Raw genomic sequence first — 13,168 nt, forward strand, 5'->3', positions numbered from 1 at the left:
TGAAAGAGTGTGCAAGAGAGAGAACGAGTGAAAGAAAACAAACAGAACAACTTGTATTTATATAGCACCTTTAACGTAGTAAAATGTCCCGAGGCGCTTCACAGGAGTATTACAAGACAAAACAAATAAATTTGACACCGAGCCGCGTAAGGAGAAATTAGGGCAGGGCTTGGTCACAGAGGTAGGTTTTAAGGAGCGTCTTAAAGGAGGAAAGAGAGTTAGAGAGGTGGAGGGGTTTAGGGAGGGAGTTCCAGAGCTTGGGACCCAGGCAACAGAAGGCACGGCCACCGATGGTGGAGCGATTATAATCAGGGATGCTCAGGAGGGCAGAATTAGAGGAGCACAGACATCTTGGAGGGTTGTGGGGCTGGAAGAGATTACAGAGATAGGGAGGGGCGAGGGCCATGGAGGGATTTGAAAACAAGGATGAGAATTTTGAAATCAAGGTGTTGTTTAACTGGGAGCCAATGTAGGTCAGCGAGCACAGGGGGTGATATGTGAGCAGGACTTGGTGCGAGTTAGGACACGGGGCAGTCGAGTTTTGGATGACCTCAAGTTAACGGAGGGTAGAATGTGGGAGGCTAGCCAGGAGCGTTTTGGAATGGTCAATTCTAGAGGTAACAAAGGCATGGACGAGGGTTTCAGCAGCGGATGAGCTGAGGCAGGGGCGGAGACGAGCGATGTTACGGAGGTGGAAACAGGCGGTCTTAGTTATGCTGCGGGTTTGTGGTCGAAAGCTCATTTCAGGGTCAAATATGACACCCAGGTTGGGAACAGTCTGGTTCAGCCTCAGACAGGAGTTGGGGAGAGGGATGGAGTCAGTCGCTGGGGAACGGAGTTTGTGGCAAAATATTCTTAAATTTTTAAAAAAGCGATTGAAATCAGTATAAAATCATACCTGAGCACAGTAAACAAGTTTTTGCTGGAGCAAAGTGGTCAGAGTGTTTCGTTTCGAGCGAGGTTAAAAGTTTAATAAACGTAATATAAAGAGCGGGCGTCGAACTTAAGTTGCCGGCTGGGCCATTTTGCTCAGAACCACTCAGTAACTGTTCATCATCATCATCACAAGCAGTCCCTCGGAATCGAGAAAGACTTGCTTCCACTCTTAACATGAGTCCTTCGGTGGCTGAACAGTCCAATACAGGAATTACAGTCTCTGTCACAGGTGGGACAGACAGTGGTTGAGGGTAAGGGAGGGTGGGACTGGTTTGCCGCACGCTCCTTCCGCTGCCTGCGCTTGGTTTCTGCATGCTCTCGGCGACGAGACTCGAGGTGCTCAGCGCCCTCCCGGATGCACTTCCTCCACTTAGGGCGGTCTTTGGCCGGGGACTCCCAGGTGTCGGTGGGGATGTTGCACTTTATCAGGGAGGCTTTGAGGGTGGTCCCCTGTAACGTTTCCTCTGCCCACCTGGGGCTCGTTTGCCGTGAAGCAGATCCGAGTCGAGCGCTTGCTTTGGGACCCCGGACTGGGGTCAACAGGGCTGTGTCATCGCCCCAACCCTCTTCTCAATCTTCCTCGCTGCCATGCTCCACCTCACAGTCAACAAGCTCCCCGCTGGAGTGGAACTAAACTCCAGAACCAGTGGGAAGCTGTTCGACCTACGCCGCCTCCAGGCCAGGTCCAAGATCACCCCAACCTCTGTCATCGAGCTACAGTACGCGGACGACGCCCGTGTCTGTACACACACACACACACACACACACACACACAGAGGCTGAACTCCAGGACATAGTCGACGTATTGACCGAGGCGTACGAAAGCACAGGCCTTACGTTACCTCGCTTCACCTTCCAACGATGCTCTCGAGTGAGTTGCACACAAACCTTGCCAAAAGACATCAGGCCACTTCCATGATAGCGCAGTGGCTGCAGCAGTGACTGCATTCACAGGAACACAGCACCACCTGCGACCGTACAAGACCCCCTCCTCCTGCAGATCTGGTTCCAATCTAAAAGCAAATCAGCAGAAAAAAAAAGCACCGGCAGGGAACTTGCCAGTAGCATTTTGTAGGGCGCATTCAGCGGTTGGTAAAAGAACACTCCGTGGATGCACTTACTTTGATCCGATTCCAGCTGTACATAGTTTCGCAAGGTGGCAACATATAACCGAGGCAGCATCTAAATCAGCCTGCGCTTCATTGAAATGAAAAAAAGACTTGCATTTCTATAGCGCCTTTCACGACCACCAGACGTCCCAAAGTGCTTTACGGCCAATGAAGTACTTTATGAAGTATAGTCACTGTTGTAATGTGAAAAACGCAGCAGCCTTGTTTCGCACAGCAAGTTCCCACAAACAGCAATGTGATAATAACCAGATAATCTGCTTTTTTTGTTATGTTGATTGTGGGATAAATATTGGCCACAGGACACCGGGGATAACTCCCCTGCTCTTCTTCGAAATAGTGCCGTGGGATCTTTTACATCCACCTGAGAGAGCAGATAGGGCCTCGGTTTAATGCCTCATCCGAAAGACGGCACCTCCGACAGTGCAGCACTCCCTCAGTACAGCCCCTCCGACAGTGCGGCGCTCCCCCAGTACTGTCCCTCCGACAGTGCGGCGCTCCCCCAGTACTGCCCCTCCAGCAGTGCTGCGCTCCCTCAGCACTGCCCCTCCGACAGTGCGGCACTCCCTCAGCACTGCCCCTCCGACAGTGCGGCACTCCCTCAGCACTGCCCCTCCGACAGTGCGGCACTCCCTCAGCACTGCCCCTCCGACAGTGCGGCACTCCCTCAGCACTGCCCCTCCGACAGTGCGGCACTCCCTCAGCACTGCCCCTCCGACAGTGCGGCACTCCCTCAGCACTGCCCCTCCGGCAGTGCAGCACTCCCTCAGCACTGCCCCTCCGACAGTGCGGCACTCCCTCAGCACTGCCCCTCCGACAGTGCGGCACTCCCTCAGCACTGCCCCTCCGACAGTGCGGCACTCCCTCAGCACTGCCCCCCCGACAGTGCAGCGCTCCCTCAGCACTGCCCCTCCAACAGTGCAGCACTCCCTCAGCACTGCCCCTCCGACAGTGCGGCACTCCCTCAGTACTGCACTGGGAGTGTCAGCCTAGATTCATATGCTCAAGTCTCTGGAGTGGGACTTGAACCCACAACCTTCTGACTCAAATTGCACAAATTGGCTGCAGCATTTCCCACATTACAACAATGACTTCAAAAGTACTTTGTTGGCTGTACAGCACTTTGTGGGCGTCCGGATGCCGTTAAATTCAATATGCTACATAAATTCAAGTCTTTCTTTTCTTTTTATCACCTGCCGCATAGCTTACAGAGATGATTGGAGGTTGAGGGGGGTTCAAATGGCAGCATAAATCACCGGGCAGCATCCCAAACACTGTTTAGTCATCTAAAACCTAACACTGTGCACTGAGTAACTCACTGACACTCACCCACTGTGGGAGATGCTGGTTGCGATTTCTGTGACACTACTGCCACCACTGGGTGATGTTACAAACTGCGACGACTTGAGTTTTTTAAAAAAAAAGACAGTACGTTGCACAAATTAAAGAGCTGGCCACTCTTAATGTACCGCGCCTGCCCTTTTAACATCTTCAAATTTCTGTATTTTCTATCTTTAAACTCAACAGAAACGGAGCAATTGCGAATCTCTTGATTAGAGATTTGCAAATTATTTTCCCGCCCACCCCTGGTTTAACAAAAATAAAAATATAAATAATAGGTGAGCGATTCCTTCAAAATCCAACAAGTTAAAAATTAAAACCCAATTGTGCAGGCATTTGGTTCGTTAAACTCTTTTACATCGCACATATGAATTAGGAGCAGGAATAGGCCAACGGCCCCTCAAGCCTGCTCCGCCATTCAATGAGATCGTGGCTGACCTTCGACCTCAACTCCATCTTCACGCCCGATTTCCAAGTTTGCAGATGACACTAAGCTGGGTGGCGGTGTGAGCTGTGAGGGGGACGCTAAAGAGGCTGCAGGGTGACTTGGACAGGTTAGGTGAGTGGGCAAGTGCATGGCAGATGCAGTATAATGTGGATAAATGTGAGGTTATCCACTTTGGTGGCAAAAACAAGGTGGCAAGATATTATCTGAATGGTGGCAGATTAGGAAAAGGGGAGGTGCAACGAGACCTGGGTGTCATGGTACATCAGTCATTGAAAGTTGGCATGCAGGTGGTAAAGAAGGCAAATGGTATATTGGCCTTCATAGCGAGGGGATTTGAGTATAGGAGCAGGGAGGTCTTACTGCAGTTGTACAGGGCCTTGGTGAGGCCTCATCTGGAATATTGTGTACAGTTTTGGTCTCCTAATCTGAGGAAGGACATTCTTGCTATTGAGGGAGTGCAGCGAAGGTTCACCAGACTGATTCCTGGGATGGCAGGACTGACATATGAGGAGAGACTGGATCGACTGGGCCTGTATTCACTGGAGTTTAGAAGGATGAGAGGGGATCGCATAGAAACATATAAAATTCTGACGGGACTGGACAGGTTAGATGCAGGAAGAATGTTCCCGATGTTGGGGAAGTCCAGAACCAGGGGTCACAGTCTAAGGATAAGGGGTAAGCCATTTAGGACCGAGATGAGGAGAAACTTCTTCACTCAGAGAGTTGTTAACCTGTGGAATTCCCGACCGCAGAGAGTTGTTGATGCCAGTTCATTGGATATATTCAAGAGGGAGTTAGGTATGGCCCTTACGGCGACAGGGGGTATGGAGAGAATGCAGCAAAGGGGTACTGAGGGAATGATCAGCCATGATCATATTGAATGGTGGTGCAGGCTCGAAGGGCCGAATGGCCTACTCCTGCACCTATTTTCTATGTTTCTATGTTTCAATGAGATCACCTCTCATTCTTCTAAACTCTAGAGAATATAGGCCTAGTCTACTCAATCTGTCCCCATAGGACAATCCCCCCATCCCAGGAATCAGTCTGGTGAACCTTCGCTGCACTCCCTCTATGGCAAGTATATCCTTCCTTAGGTAAGAACAGAACTGCACACAGTACTCCAGGTGTGGTCTCACCAGGGCACTAGACTCCCCAGCTGTTTATTTTACTCGTGTGTTTTCTTTAATAAAAGGAAAATTTTTTGCTATATTTTTAGCGGGCAGTGAAGTAATATCTGGTGTGTCCTCACACAGCGAGCATACGTCACTGTGGTAGGAACATCAGGAGCAGGAACCGCTGCTGTGTGCAAGGGATCTACATGGGATTCTTCATTATTCCAAAAGAAAAAAAGACTTGCATTTATATAGCACCTTTCCTGACCTCAGGATGCCCCAAAGCCCTTTACAGCCAATGAAGTACTTTTGAAAAGAAGTCAAGTGGCAGCCAATTTGCGCACAGCAGGCTCCCACAAACAGCAACGTGATAATGACCAGATAATCTGTTTTTAGTGATGTTGTTTGGGGGATAAATATTGGTCCCAGGACACTGGGAGAACTCCCCTGCTCTTCGAAACAGTGCCATGGAATCTTTTATGTCCACCTGAGAGAGCAGATGGGGCCTCGATTTAACGTCTCATCTGAAAGACGGCACCTCCGACAGTGCGGCGCTCCCTCAGTACTGCCCCTCCGACAGTGCGGCGCTCCCTCAGTACTGCCCCTCCGACAGTGCGGCGCTCCCTCAGTACTGCCCCTCCGACAGTGCAGCACTCCCTCAGTACTGCCCCTCCGACAGTGCAGCGCTCCCTCAGTACTGCCCCTCCGACAGTGCGGCGCTCCCTCAGCATTGCCCCTCCGACAGTGCGGCATTCCCTCAGTACTGCACTGGGAGTGTCAGCCTAGATTTTTGTGCTCAAGCCCCTGGAGTGGGACTTGAACCCACAACCCTCTGACTCAGAGGCGAGTGTGCTGCCCACTGAGCCCCGGCTGACACGATTCACTACAGGGGTTTGTGAAGAGTCTAAAGAGGGAACTAGGCCAAATGAACCTCAACACTCAAGATAAATCAGGTTTAGTAACCTTGTTTTGGCTGAAAATAAGAAGAAAATTTTAATTTTTTGGAGGGGAAGTTAATCAGCTGTTTGCTTATACAGGAGCAGCGTCTAAAATCCGGAACTCTCGGGACTGAGGCCGTTCCGGATTCCGATTTGCTTTCTGACGTCACGAATCTGGAAACACCCGAGCCCAGGTTCGGGCCTTTCCGGATTTCGGAATGTCACTAAGGGGGGGGTGATGAGAAATCCCGCCGAAGAGATCGTCGGGGGAGGAGGTCCCGAGGTGGACAGGGTCATCAGATCCAGATTCTGGAACATTTTACGGATTCCAGATGACCCCGCCACCTATCGGCCCGGAGTCCGGATTCCGGAACTCCGAATTCTGGACGCTGCACCTGTATACATTGTTAAATCGCTGCACTCAAGAGGAATAAATGAACTACAAGCAGGAGTCGGCCATTCGGACCCTCGAGCCTGCTCCGCCATTCAATAAGATCACGGCTGATCTTCGACCTCAACTCCACTTTCCCGCCCGATCCCCATATCCCTCGAAAGAAAGACTCGCACCAAGTCCCGCTCACCCCTGGGCTCGCTGACCTACATTGGCTCCCGGTCCGGCAACGCCTCAATTTTATAATTCTCGTTCTTATTTTGAAATTCCTCCATGGCCCTTGCCCCTCCCTATCTCTGTAATCTCCCCCAGCCCCACAGGCGTTTCACAGGAGTGATTATGAAACAAAATTTGACACCAAGCAACATAGAGAGATATTAGGGCAGGTGAAAGAGGTCAGTTTTAAGGAGCGTCTTGAAGGAGGAAAGAGAGGTCGAGAGGGCGGAGAGGTTTCGGCAGGGAGTTCCAGAGCTTGGGGCCCAGGCAACAGAAGGCACGGCCACCGATGGTGGAGCGATTATAATCAGGGATGCTCAGGAGGGCAGAATTAGAGGAGCGCAGACATCTCGGGGGGTTGTGGGGCTGGAGGAGATTACAGAGATAGGGAGGGGCGAGGGCCATGGAGGGATTTGAAAACAAGGATGAGAATTTTGAAATCGAGGCGTCACTTAACTGGGAGCCAATGTAGGTCAGCGAGCACAGGGGCTGATGGGTGAGCGGACTCGGGGCGAGTTAGGACACGGGGCAGTGAGCACAGGGGCTGATGGGTGAGCGGACTCGGGGCGAGTTAGGACACGGGGCAGTGAGCACAGAGGCTGATGGGTGAGCGGGACTCGGGGCGAGTTAGGACACGGGGCAGCGAGCACAGGGGGTGATGGGTGAGCGGGACTCGGGGCGAGTTAGGACACGGGGCAGCGAGCACAGGGGGTGATGGGTGAGCGGGACTCGGGGCGAGTTAGGACGCGGGGCAGCGAGCACAGGGGTGATGGGTGAGCGGGACTTGGTGAGAGTTAGGGCACGGGGCAGCGAGCACAGGGGGTGATGGGTGAGTGGGACTTGGTGCGAGTTAGGACACGGGGCAGCGAGCACAGGGGGTGATGGTGAGTGGGACTTGGTGCGAGTTAGGTCACGGGGCTGGGTGCACCTGGAGCATGGGATGGCAGTGATGGGTGAGACAGTGGTGGAATAATGGACTTGGAGTTTGGCAGAATTAAGATGGCAGTAACAAGGTGCGAGGGCATTGCTGAGTATGGAAGTACTGGGAGAGGAATCGAGGGGCAATTTGAGAATGGGGAGGAGTAAAAATCATAGCATCATAGTACAGCACGAGCCCATTCAGCCCATCGAATCTGCACCGCCTCTTTCGAAGAGCAACCCAGTTAGTTCCACTCCCCCGCTCTTTCCCCATATCTCCATCAAGTGTTTATCCAATTCCTTCTTTGAAGGCTACTATTGAATCTGTCTCCATCACCGTGTCAGGCAGCGCGTTCCAAATCCTAACCACTCGTTGCGTAAAAAAGCTTTTCCTCGTGTTGTCTCTGGTTCTTTTGCCAATCACCTTCAACCTGCGCCCTCTGGTTATCAACCCTTCCGCCATTGGGAAGGTTCCCTTTATTTACTCTGCCTAAACCCCTCATGATTTTGAGCACCTCTATGGAATCTTCTCTTGGCCTTCCCTGATCTAAAGGGGAACAGCCCCAGCTTCTCCAGTCTATCGGCGTCACTGACGTCCCTCATCCCTGGAACCATTCTCGTAAATCTCTTCTGTACCCTCTCCGAAGCCTTCACGTCCTTCCTACAGTGCGGTGCCCAGAACTGGACACAATACTCCAGCTGCGGCCAAATTAATATATTTTTATAGGTTTGGCATAGCTTCCTGGCAGTTGCATGCTCTGCCTTGATTAGTAATACGTTTCAGGGACTGTGATTTCCAACATGTGCAGTAGTTTGCTCTGGTGTGTTGAGGTAGTACATAAGAACATAAGAAACAGGAGCAGGAGTCGGCCATACGTTCCCTCGAGCCTGCTCCGCCATTTAATATGATCAGGGCTGATCTGATCATGGACTCAGCTCCACTTCCCCGCCCACTCCCCATAACCCCTTATTCCCTTATCATTTCGGAAACTGTCTATTTATGTCTTAAATTTATTCAATGACCCAGCTTCCACAGCTCTCTGAAGCAGCGAATTCCACAGATTTACAACCCTCTGAGAGAAGAAATTTCTCCTCATCTCAGTTTTAAATGGGTGGCCCCTTATTCTAAGATTATGCCCTCTAGTTCTAGTCTCTCCCATCAGTGGAAACATCCTCTCTGCATCCACCCTGTCGAGCCTCCTCATAATCTTATACATTTCGATAAGATCACCTCTCATTCTTCTGAATTCCAATGAGTAGAGGCCCAACCTACTCAACCTTTCCTCATAAATCAACCCCTTCTTCTCCGGAATCAACCGAGTGAACCTTCTCTGAACTGCCTCCAAAGCAACTATGTCCTTTCATAAATATGGAAACCAAAACTGCACGCAGTATTCCAGGTGTGGCCTCACCAATACCCTGTATAGCTGTAGCAAGACTTCCCTGCTTTTATACTCCATCCCCTTTGCAATAAAGGTCAAGATACCATTGGCCTTCCTGATCACTTGCTGTATCTGCATACTATCCTTTTGTGTTTCATGCGCAAGTACCCCCAGGTCCTGCTGTACTGCGGCACTTTGTAATCTTTCTCCATTTAAATGCTCTATGACTTTTTTCTGCCGAAGTGGATGACCTCACACTTTCCAACATTATACTCCATCTGCCAAATTTTTGCCCACTCACTTAGCCTGTCTATGTCCTTTTGCAGATTTTTTGTGTACAAAGAGGTTAACTTACTGCGGGTCTCCAGCATAACTTAGCTGGGCGGGCCGTATGCCGAAATGAACTATAATTGGGAAGGTGATAACCTCAGGGTTAAACTGCTCCCGGTCCAATTGGTCAATGCGCACAGAGCTGGGCTTCTGCAAAGACATTAGAAGAATCTCCGTTAAACAGCAGTCATACTAACAATGCATTGACACAAACATCGGGAACTGGTCAGGTTGAGTGATCTTCTAGCTGACAGACTCTGGTGTGAGTGAACAGGCTTTTTTATAAAAGATTTACCTCAGGAATTAATTCTAACAGTGAACTCAATAATCCTAGACACCAAGGCAGTAAAATAGAGCGAAAACGAGCGAGAGAGAACGACTTGCATTTCTATACCATCTTTCACGACCACCAGATGTCTCAAAGTGCTTTACAGCCAATGAAATACTTTTGGAGTGTAGTCGCTGTTGTAATGTGGGAAACGCGGCAGCCATTTGCGCACAGCAAGCTCCCACAAACAGCAATGTGATAATGACCAGATAATCTGTTTTAGTGATGTTGGTTGAGGGATAAATATTGGCTCCAGGACACCGGGGATAGCTCCCCTGCTCTTCTTTGAAATAGTGCCGCGGGATCTTTTACGTCCACCCGAGAGGGCAGACGGGGCCTTGGTTTAACGTCTCATCCAAAAAATGGCACCTCCGACAGTGCGGCGCTCACTCAGTACTGCCTCTCCGACAGTGCAGCGCTCCCTCAGCACTGCCCCTCCGACAGTGCAGCGCTCCCTCAGCACTGCCCCTCCGACAGTGCAGCGCTCCCTCAGCACTGCCCCTCCGACAGTGCAGCGCTCCCTCAGTACTGCCCCTCCGACAGTGCAGCGCTCCCTCAGTACTGCCCCTCCGACAGTGCAGCACTCCCTCAGTACTGCCCCTCCGACAGTGCAGCACTCCCTCAGTACTGCCCCTCCGACAGTGCAGCACTCCCTCAGTACTGCACTGGGAGTGTCAGTCTGGATTTTTGTGCTCAAGTCTCTGGAGTGGGACTTGAACCCAAAACCTTCTGACTCAGAGGCAAGTGTGCTGCAACAACAACAACTTGTATTTATATAGCGCCTTTAACATAGTAAAACGTCCCAAGGCGCTTCACAGGAGTGTTAGAAGACAAAACAAATAGATTTGACACCGAGCCGCATAATTTGGAATCAGCGCAGGTGACCAAAAGCTTGGTCGAAGAGGTCGGTTTTAAGGAGTGTCTTAAAGGAGGAGAGAGAGGTAGAGAGGCGGAGAGGTTTAGGGAGGGAGTTCCAGAGCTTGGGGCCCAGGCAACAGAAGGCACGGCCACCGATGGTGGAGCGATTATAATCAGGGATGCTCAGTGAGCCACAGCTGACACTGGGTTTGAAAGTCTTTTTTTATTAAAAACCACTGATTCATGCCTTTCCCCTTCCCACAGGCCAAGACCTGTGCAATCTGCCAGATTTGAAACAAGATATCTGCCTTCAACATTTCAACACAAAAACGAAGGAGTTCCGAGTCGAGCACTTGCTTTGGGAGTCTCGTGTCGGGCATGTCTGGATATCCACAACGTGTCTGTCAAAGCAATGCGATTCCCAACCAAGTCATACAACAAAGACCTGGGGTCTGTCGAGGAATGGCGAGAGCGGGAACAAGAAAATCTGGAATTTGCAAAAGCAATGGCAGAGGATGACGATGATGGATTCCCTTGAGCCTGAATGGGATATTGATTGGGACATTTGGGCAACAGTAAAGGTAAATAAAACCAGAATTGTGACTTTAAAGTATGGTGCAAGCCCGTTCATCATCATCATCATCACAGGCAGTCCCTCGGAATCGAGGAAGACTTGCTTCCGCTTTAAAAGTGAGTTCTCAGGTGGCTGAACAGTCCAATACGGGAATTACAGTCTCTGTCACAGGTGGGACAGACAGTGGTTGAGGGAAAGGGTTGGGTGGGGAGTCTGGTTTGCCGCACGCTCCTTCCGCTGCCTGCGCGTGGTTTCTGCATGCTCTCGGCGACGAGACTCGAGGTGCTCAGCGCCCCCCCCCCGGATGCTCTTCCTCCACTTCGGGCCACCTCGCTCAGCTAAACCCGTGGGGTAACTGGTGTGCAACGGCCACCCCACGTTAAACAAACTCACGCACACAGGCATCTCCCACCCCTCATTCTCACCACTCTCTGGGCGAAGACGTTTCTCCTGAATTCGCTCGAAGGTGTACTTCTGTCGAGCTTGGGTCCTTGAATGCTGTGCAATGTTCCGTCCGCCCCCGGTAGATTGCAGACTTGCTTTCAATTTGAAAACATCACTGTTAAGTACAGTTCCGGTCGCCGTATTATAAAAAGGATATCGAGGCACTGGAGAGGGTGCAGAGAAGATTTACAAGGATGATACCAGAAATGCGAGGGTATACATATCAGGAAAGGATGAACAGGCTGGGTCTCTTTTCTCTTGAAAACAGAAGGCTGAGGGGTGACCTAATAAGGGTCTTTAAAATGATGAAAGGTTTTGATAGAGTGGATACAGAGAGAGTGTTTCCACTTGTGGGGAAGAGTATAACTAGAGGCCATCAATATAAGATAGTCACCAAGAAATCCAATGGGGAATTCAGGAGAAACTTCTTTACCCAGAGAGTGTTGAGAATGTGGAACTCGCTGCTACAGGGAGGGGTTGAGGCGAATAGTATCGATGTACTTAAGGGGAGGCTGGACAAGTATATGGAGGAGAAGGGAATAGAGGGTTATGCTGATAGAGTTAGATGAGGAAAGATGGGAGGAGGCTCGAGTGGAGCATAAACGCCGGCATGGACTGGTTGGGCCGAATGGCCTGTTTCTGGGCTGTATATCCGATGTAATCCTGTTTAAGCCCCATGAGCAAATTTAAAGCACTTTTTCTCCCCTACAGTGACTTAGTCTGAAAAGATTGTACTTGAAGCTTAAACGAGAAGCAGTTCGCTTTGGCAGCTGCCTATGTGCACAGATTCCCCAAGACAACGGGGGCAATTTATCTGACGAGCACATTAGCCGCATCAAAAGTGCTGCCACAATGGAACGGGCAGTCGAGGGATGTCCTGCAGCACGCGCGGCCAAATCGGATTATCTGACCGCGCGCCAAGAGCAAGGCAGCACCTTGCTGGGAGACTCGTGCAAGTTCGCATTAAAACTCCTGGCTGTAATGACATTTGACAGCACCCGCTGCTGGTGCATGGCACTTGGCTAATTCAGCTAGTTCATGTTTAGCTCATAGAATATTGAGCAGTGGGGGGGTGGGGGTGAAGAGAGGAGGGGGGGTGAAGAGAGGAGGGGGGGTGGAAGAGAGGAGGGGGGGTGGAAGAGAGGAGGGGGGGTGGAAGAGAGGAGGGGGGGTGGAAGAGAGGAGGGGGGGTGGAAGAGAGGAGGGGGGGTGGAAGAGAGGAGTGGGGGTGGAAGAGAGGAGGGGGGGTGGAAGAGAGGAGGGGGGGTGGAAGAGAGGAGGGGGGGTGGAAGAGAGGAGGGGGGGTGGAAGAGAGGAGGGGGGGTGGAAGAGAGGAGGGGGGGTGGAAGAGAGGAGGGGGGGTGGAAGAGAGGAGGGGGGGTGAAGAGAGGAGGGGGGGTGAAGAGAGGAGGGGGGGTGAAGAGAGGAGGGGGGTGAAGAGAGGAGGGGGGTGAAGAGAGGAAGGGGGTGAAGAGAGGAAGGGGGGTGAAGAGAGGAGGGGGGTGAAGAGAGGAGGGGGGGTGAAGAGAGGAGGGGGGGTGAAGAGAGGAGGGGGGGTGAAGAGAGGAGGGGGGGTGAAGAGAGGAGGGGGGGTGAAGAGAGGAGGGGGGGTGAAGAGAGGAGGGGGGTGAAGAGAGGAGGGGGGGTGAAGAGAGGAGGGGGGGGTTGAAGAGAGGAGGGGGGGTGAAGAGAGGAGGGGGGGTGAAGAGAGGAGGGGGGGTGAAGAGAGGAGGGGGGGGTGAAGAGAGGAGGGGGGGGTGAAGAGAGGAGGGGGGGGTGAAGAGAGGAGGGGGGGTGAAGAAGAGGAGGGGGGATTGCATCTCTC

General features: G+C 51.6%; 1 protein-coding gene across 1 annotated transcript in view; it reads right to left on the minus strand.

Annotated features, from left to right (window-relative positions):
• Positions 1 to 9,284, minus strand: part of LOC139242888 (ribonuclease 3-like) — a gene marked incomplete at its 3' end in the record, with an annotated part of 48,706 nt that extends 39,422 nt beyond the window's left edge. Inside the window, exon 1 of the mRNA XM_070870533.1 lies at positions 9,165 to 9,284. The remainder of the gene's footprint in view (positions 1 to 9,164) is intronic.
• Between the last annotated feature and the right edge of the window lie 3,884 nt (positions 9,285 to 13,168).

Source organism: Pristiophorus japonicus, unplaced genomic scaffold (assembly GCF_044704955.1).
Source record: "Pristiophorus japonicus isolate sPriJap1 unplaced genomic scaffold, sPriJap1.hap1 HAP1_SCAFFOLD_1512, whole genome shotgun sequence".
Classification (NCBI taxonomy): Eukaryota; Metazoa; Chordata; class Chondrichthyes; family Pristiophoridae; genus Pristiophorus; species Pristiophorus japonicus.